Raw genomic sequence first — 7404 nt, 5'->3', positions numbered from 1 at the left:
TACGGAAAAGTTGGTAAAATTGCATTTTTCTTAAGATGTTATAAAATAGACGTTAGAGATCAAACGCAGGGGACATAACTCGGGACGCATATTTTAGATTATATGTTAATGGTGTGCAAAAACTGTACTACAGTTTATAGCAATATATATTTTTTTTTTACAAACACAGTAGCAAATGTTCTACACGATGAATCTTCGTAATTTTTGGAGATATTACTATTTTCGACATTGCAATTAAGTACGTAATATTGTTTTTGTTTAAAATGACATATTTACAAAAAAAAATCTATATGTCGAATGTCTAGTTACTTCGATTCTATTTATTGAAACAAAAATTGATCTATATTAACATTTTGCTCACAGAGGTGAGAAGAATCTAGTCAGACTCAAGTTGAAAATTGACTTGACATATAGCAAGCAGCTGATAGAAATTGGACCCTGACTGCTGTAGCATGTCTATAAATAGCGTTTAAGATAGTATTTCCGTATACGTTCTCCCATATGGTCTAGTGGTTAGGATTCCTGGCTTTCACCCAGGCGGCCCGGGTTCGATTCCCGGTGTGGGAACGTGAATTTTTTTTGTTCTGATTCTTATACTTATTTAACACGTCTGAGTTTTAGTCAGAAACTAAAGGATATTTCAGATTATGTCAGTTCAATACTGGTTGTGGTTGTGTTACTTATATATAATAGTTAGGATGTATAGTTTTGTACAAGCGGCCCAGGTTCGATTCCCGGCGTGGGGAGTTTTTTTTTTCTTCTTTGTTTAATTTCTATGCTTTATCTTCATTAATAATTTGTTTTTGTTACTCAAACCATTTTTATCTCAAATTTATTTTGGATGTATATCATCTGAATTAATAAATGCGAACTATTTTTGTTTCATTCGTCACGTTATTGTGATTTAAATCAAGAGTAATATTTTGAAATACTATTTGCATATTATTGATACGAATGGGAAAAAAAAAACTTATAGTTTCCGATTTTTCCATATGTTACATGATAAGGGCTGTCCCCTTTTCGTGTAAGTATAAAAATAGAGAGATTACTTCAAATGAAAGAAAGCAGAAATCGAACCCTGGACATAAGTTTGAAAGAACAATAGGTTTAAATGGAATGTCCAGTAAATTGTTAATTCTGATGAAATAAATAATAAATAAACTATTCAATTGTTAGGAAGAATCTGGATAATAAAATATGGGTTAAATAAATTAGATATGTTGGTTGAATTCCTTTGTAAAAACATCAAAGAAAAAATAGGTTATTGGGAAATCATAATGTCGGAAAAACGTGCAAAGTCGCGCATGTTGAAACACGTGAATTTTGCTCACGTGGCCGGGATGCATGAATTTCTCAATATAGGAAGTGAGAGTTAGTTAGTTGGGGACAGTCAGTGAGAAACTCAGAGAGAGTCTGGAGTTTGGAATTCGAACGTCTAGGAAGCGAGACGGTCACTTTGAAACTAAAATGTGAAGCTTTGAATTCTTGATGAGAAAACCACAGCCGGTCGTGAAGAAATAAATCCATCATGTGTTTTGATAAAGCGTCTTTGTGTTTGTGATTCTTACAAAAAAGGTAAAGTGAATTGTTATTATATGTCTGTGTTATAAAATGTCGTGACATACACATCTCATATCCACAATGTGAATCTACATCTCATATCTACACTAAGACTGTCCGAACACTATCCCTTCACTCTAAGAGTTTCTTCTTCTACACGTCTAAGTAATGAACAGTTTTAATATAAATATGAATCTTCATAAAACGAACAATCTCCCTTTCAACAATCTGTCTCTTCATCCATCCTAAGACTCTTACACTTCTTAACATGTAAACAAAAGAATATTTATCATCATAAGAATAATTAGCGACGCGTTAAAATATAACACACATATACACACTAGTTAAAAGAAAAAAAAACACACACACATATACGCATACACGTACGAACACACACTGTCGCTAAAGCGTGTTGAGTGCTGTTTTTTATTCATTATGAATATGCTTAGCTATTTATATACATAAATGCAAAAGCTTTTCTTACTCATGAACGAAATCTCTAGTATTATATAAAAAGAACTGTGTGTGTGTTTGTTTGTGTGTGTGTGTGTGTTTGTTTGTGTGTGTGTGTGTGTGTGTGTGTGTGTGTGTGTGTGTGTGTGTGTGTGTGTGTGTGTGTGTGTGTGTGTGTGTGTGTGTGTGTGTGTGTGTGTAAGAGTTCGCTCCGTATGGACTCTGAAACGGCTAGGCCGATTTTCATGAAATTTCATTCAATTGTACTTTCTGTATCTGAAAGAGTTATTGTAGTGTATCGGAATGTCTTCGATAAGTATCGATAATCGATAATCGAAAACAAACCCGACGTAAGAAAGAATCGGCGATTTTGACGAGAGTTAACTCCTTATACAGCCGAACATCGCAAATGCATTTGAGAAGTTTTCTTATCACACAAACCGGAAGCGCGACATATAAAATCAACAGTAGGTTTTGACATGTCAGGGACGCATTCGAAATGAACGTTTAAAGCACAAGTGAACCATGATACTTGACTTTTGAATTTTAAACTTTAATTCAAGTCCTTATAATCATCGCACAACCAGAAAAGCTGGCCATATAAAATCAACAATAGGTTCTTAGATATGACAGGGGCACCTTTAAAATGAATGTTTCTGTTTAGAGCACAAGAGAAGCATGATACTTGACTTTTTAATTTTAAACCTTAATTCAAGCCCTTATATATAAAAAAAATAATTGTATAAAATCCAAAAACAGGAAAAATACTGATAGGCAAAATACCGACAATAACATGGTGATACTTATCGGTGGATTTCTATCGGGAGTTTGTCCATTTTTCTTTTTTTTTTTACTTAGGAACGATTATTGACTCTCCGAAGTCGGAGTCGGCCATGTTGATTGTCGGATGTACTTACCAACTCGACACTACGTATTTTTCGAACTGATTAAAAGCGTTAAAATACGTTAAAAACACGCACAAAATTTATCCACGTCAGTAGAAAATAACTTTTCTTGCATTTGGTAACATTTATTTGTTAAATATTTTAAATGTATACCCTTTATTTTCGTTTGTTGGCTTCTCTGTTAAATCCCCAATATATCGGATGTATTTTTACTCTCGTGATGACATCTACTACCGCTGTCCTCCATGCCACCGAAGCTATTTTAATATTTTGACCTAATGAGTTTGTAATGGTCGTAAATTCTAGTATCGCTTTTGGTTTACGAAAAGTTGTCACGTGGAACTCGGTCGGCTGTGTCTGTCGCGCCTGTCGCGGCTAATCCGTGCGATCTTTCAACCCTCTTATTGAAAGGCTAGACACACTGTTTTTAATTTGCAAACAAGAATTTTCGAGCATTGTTGCATTTTGTTATTGAAGTTTTACATGACCAAAATATACAAGTCTGTAATGGAGGTTGAAATTCCTTGTTTTATGTGTAAGGCATAAAATTGTTTTTTTTGGCCGTTTTATCTTCATCATTTGTCTTTAGCATACTGGGCAGCAAGGATTTTCAGTTCTTTGATATGTTTTTCCTGAAATATGCTTTCGCCTCGTCACGCGTTCTCCAAATGTTGTTTATGTCTGTGTTAAATGAAAGGGTTCATTCAAAATGTTATTTGCCGGGACACCATCGACCAAGTATCACGTGACCTAACTTTTCTCAAATTGAAAGCGAGGCTAAAATTTCGGACCGCGTTCCAGTACAAGCACCGAAAGCGGTTGACAGTAATTTAATTATGACTTGGTTTACCTAAACTTAATGTTAACTTTTTATCCCAGCAAAAGCAAATGTTGACGCAATTTCGATTTGGTGCTTGTTCAGAGAGTCTCGACAGATCTATTTTTATTTATTTTTTTTAATATGCTGCTTTTAACAAAAACAATATTACGTACTAACTTTCCATGTCGAAAATAGTAATATATCCAAAAACTACGAAAATTCACCCGGTAGAAAGTTATTTATAGTTAAAAGTAATTTTGGTACTTACATATTTTTGGTACACCGCTGAAATAATAACGCAATTTCGAAAGCTATTTTTAATATGGGGAAAGGCGGGGGGTTGTAAGTATTCTGTGCTTCCACCTTTCGCATTTAATAAATAAAAAAAAGATATCGTGAAACTTGAATTGAACTTGACAAATAAAAAAATTCTTAAAAATAACGCGGTACCAAAAATACATAAGCACCGTACTTTTTACGGAAAAGTGGGTAAAATTGCATTTTTCTTAAGATGTTATAAAATAGACGGTACAGTTCAAACACAGGGGACATAACTCGGGACGCATATTTTAGATTACATGTTAATGGTGTGCAAAAACTGTACTACAGTTTATAGCAATATATTTTTTTTTACAAACACAGTAGCAAATGTTCTACTCGATGAATTTTCGTAATTTTTGGAGATATTACTATTTTCGACATTGCAATTAAGTACGTAATATTGTTTTTGTTCAACATTATATATTTTTTTTAAAAAATCGATCTGTCGATTGCCAAGTAACTTCGATTCTATTTAATGTAAAAAAAAAAATGATCTATATTAACATTTGGCTCACAGAGGTGACAAGAATCTAGTCAGACTGAAGTTGAAAGTTGACTTGACATATAGCAAGCAGCTGATAGACATTCTACCCTGACTGCTGTTGCGTTACTTATAAATAGCATTTAAGATATTATTTCGGCATACGTTCTCCCATATGGTCTAGTGGTTAGGATTCCTGGCTTTCACCCAGGCGGCCCGGGTTCGATTCCCGGTGTGGGAACGTAAATTTTTTTTTCTCATTCTTATACTTATTTAACACGTCTGTGTTTTAGTCAGAAACTAAGGGATATTTCAGATTATGTCAGTTCAATACTGGTTGCTGTTGTGTTACTTATATATCATAGTTAGGATTTATAGTTTTGTTCAGGCGGCCCAGGTTCGATTCCCGGCATGGGGAGTTTTTTTTTTTTCTTTGTTTCATTTCTATGCTTTATCTTCAGTAATAATTTGTTTTTGTTACTCAAACCATTTTTATCTCAAATTTATTTTGTATGTATATCATCTGAATTAATAAATGCGAACTATTTTTGTTTCATTCGTTACGTTATTGTGATTTAAATCAATAGTAATATTTTGAAATACTATATGCATATTATTGATACGAATGGAAAAAAAAACACAAAACTTATAGTTTCCAATTTTTCCATATGTTACATGATAAGGGCTGTCCCCTTTTCATGTAAGTATAAAAATAGAGAGATTACTTAAAATGAAAATAAAATGAGAGAAAGCAGAAATCGAACCCTGGACATAAGTTTGAAAGAACAATAGGTTTAAATGGAATGTCCAGTAAATTGTTAATTCTGATGAAATAAATAATAAATAAACTATTCAATTGTTAGAAAGAATCTGGATAATAAAATATGGGTTAAATAAATTAGATATGTAGGTTGAATTCCTTTGTAAAAACATCAAAGAAAAAATAGGTTATTGGGAAATCATAATGTCGGAAAAACGTGCAAAGTCGCGCATGTTGAAACACGTGAATTTTGCTCACGTGGCCGGGATGCATGGATTTCTCAATATAGGAAGTGAGAGTTAGTTAGTTGGGGACAGTCAGTGAGAAACTCAGAGAGAGTCTGGAGTTTGGAATTCGAACGTCTAGGAAGCGAGACGGTCACTTTGAAACTAAAATGTGAAGCTTTGAATTCTTGATGAGAAAACCACGGCCGGTCGTGAAGAAATAAATCCATCATGTGTTTTGATAAAGCGTCTTTGTGTTTGTGATTCTTACAAAAAAGGTAAAGTGAATTGTAATTATATGTCTGTGTTATAAAATGTCGTGACATACACATCTCATATCCACAATGTGAACCTACATCTCATATCTACATTAAGACTGACTGAAGACTATCTCTCTCACTAAGATACAACATCCCTCTCTATCTCTCTTACAACAGCATGTCTCTCTCTAAGATACATCACTTGTAATAAGACAAACTCTCACTAAGACTCCTATCTTTACTAATAAGAACTCACGTAACATACGCGCACAAGTGGTACCTTCGTCTAATAATAATAACAATATAACATATATATAATTTGGTGTACGTGACTAGTCCACTCATGCAAGGGTGGGTTAACAAAAAAAATGGCGTTACCACGAAAAAAAACACAACGTTTACTAGACGATCACAGAATGCGAAAAAGAAATTCAAAACGAAATAAAACAATAATTTTAAAAAAAGTGAGAACATGCACTCATACGCAGTATTAAAAAAATAGAAGTAAAAATATAATAAACAGACAAAAAAACAAAAGATACAAGAAATATTAAAAAAAAAGAAAAGGCCGATATGCCGTATAAGAAATCCGTAGTAATGAATGGAAATATAGTAAACAAGTCACCATGCGTAATTCATTGATAAATGAATTGGTTTGTTAAAAAAAAGCACACACATACACGCAAATGCAGAGATTGGGGTCACCCATTATTGTTTTGAAATTTGTATGGAGTGTCAATTAGAAAATTTGTGTCAATATGAAATCGTTTGGACGAATTGTTGAATTTAATCTGTCAATCAAACAGGAATTTTTCAAAGGTCGCATGTAGTCTCTGAAACAGCGTGTAAATTCTGTTTGGAAATGCATTTTAGTGTTCATAGTTGAACTTTTCGGCTTTTTGTGTGTTTCATTTGTTTTGTTTTTGAAAAACAAAAGGACAATTGTTTTGGACAGACTTTGTTGAATTGTTGTTTGTTACAGATAACTTTTTTGTTGAAAAAAGTTATAACTGTTGATCATAGTTTTGTGTAAATCATCGTTAAATGTATTAAGGTATTTTTTTAAAATGTTTTTATGATGTTGAACAAATATTGTAAATTGGCTTAAATGTATGTAAATGTTATTGATTTTCGCAGCAAGAATTCAAAGTCAGCAGTAAATATACATTAGATTTAAACAGTCTAGAAGAAAATAAAACTAGTTAAGACGTATGGTTGGCTTACAGATTCAGTTAGAATTTTAGAAGGGGGACAAGAATTAAAATTACGTAAACGGGTATTTAGAGAGTTTTTAGATGTGATAAGCCGTAAGAAAGATGGGTTTTTTAGCATTTGGTTTTGTTGTTTTTGGGGTTTTTTTTAGGGATCCTAAAATTTTCTCCGAGAAAAGTGACTTGGTAGGGATTGATAAGCACAAGATGTGCCCCTATACGAACAATTTGGGAACCTGGTTAATTAAGTGCTTAAAATAAGCTGGTTGCACGTAACGACTCCAAGCAAGTGGTAAGACTTGGCTTAATTAATAAACAGGCGTTGGAAAGAATACGAAAATTCTTAAGGGGACCAGTAAACCGATGATAGGTAGTTCCGAGGCAATCACATATAGCTTAATGAAGTAAG

The 7404-nt window shown here is 33.2% G+C and overlaps 2 non-coding genes across 2 annotated transcripts; both read left to right on the top strand.

Annotated features, from left to right (window-relative positions):
* Positions 1 to 495: 495 nt before the first annotated feature.
* Trnae-uuc (transfer RNA glutamic acid (anticodon UUC)) lies at positions 496 to 567 on the top strand. Its single transcript has one exon. It is a non-coding gene; the product is annotated as a tRNA-Glu (tRNA).
* A 4142-nt stretch (positions 568 to 4709) lies between these two features.
* Trnae-uuc (transfer RNA glutamic acid (anticodon UUC)) lies at positions 4710 to 4781 on the top strand. The gene has a single exon. It is a non-coding gene; the product is annotated as a tRNA-Glu (tRNA).
* Positions 4782 to 7404: the final 2623 nt, after the last annotated feature.

The sequence above is a fragment of the Euprymna scolopes genome, chromosome 28 (assembly GCF_053919585.1).
Source record: "Euprymna scolopes isolate OS-2025 chromosome 28, ASM5391958v1, whole genome shotgun sequence".
NCBI lineage: Eukaryota > Metazoa > Mollusca > Cephalopoda > Sepiida > Sepiolidae > Euprymna > Euprymna scolopes.
This window is presented reverse-complemented; position numbering and strand designations above follow the sequence as displayed.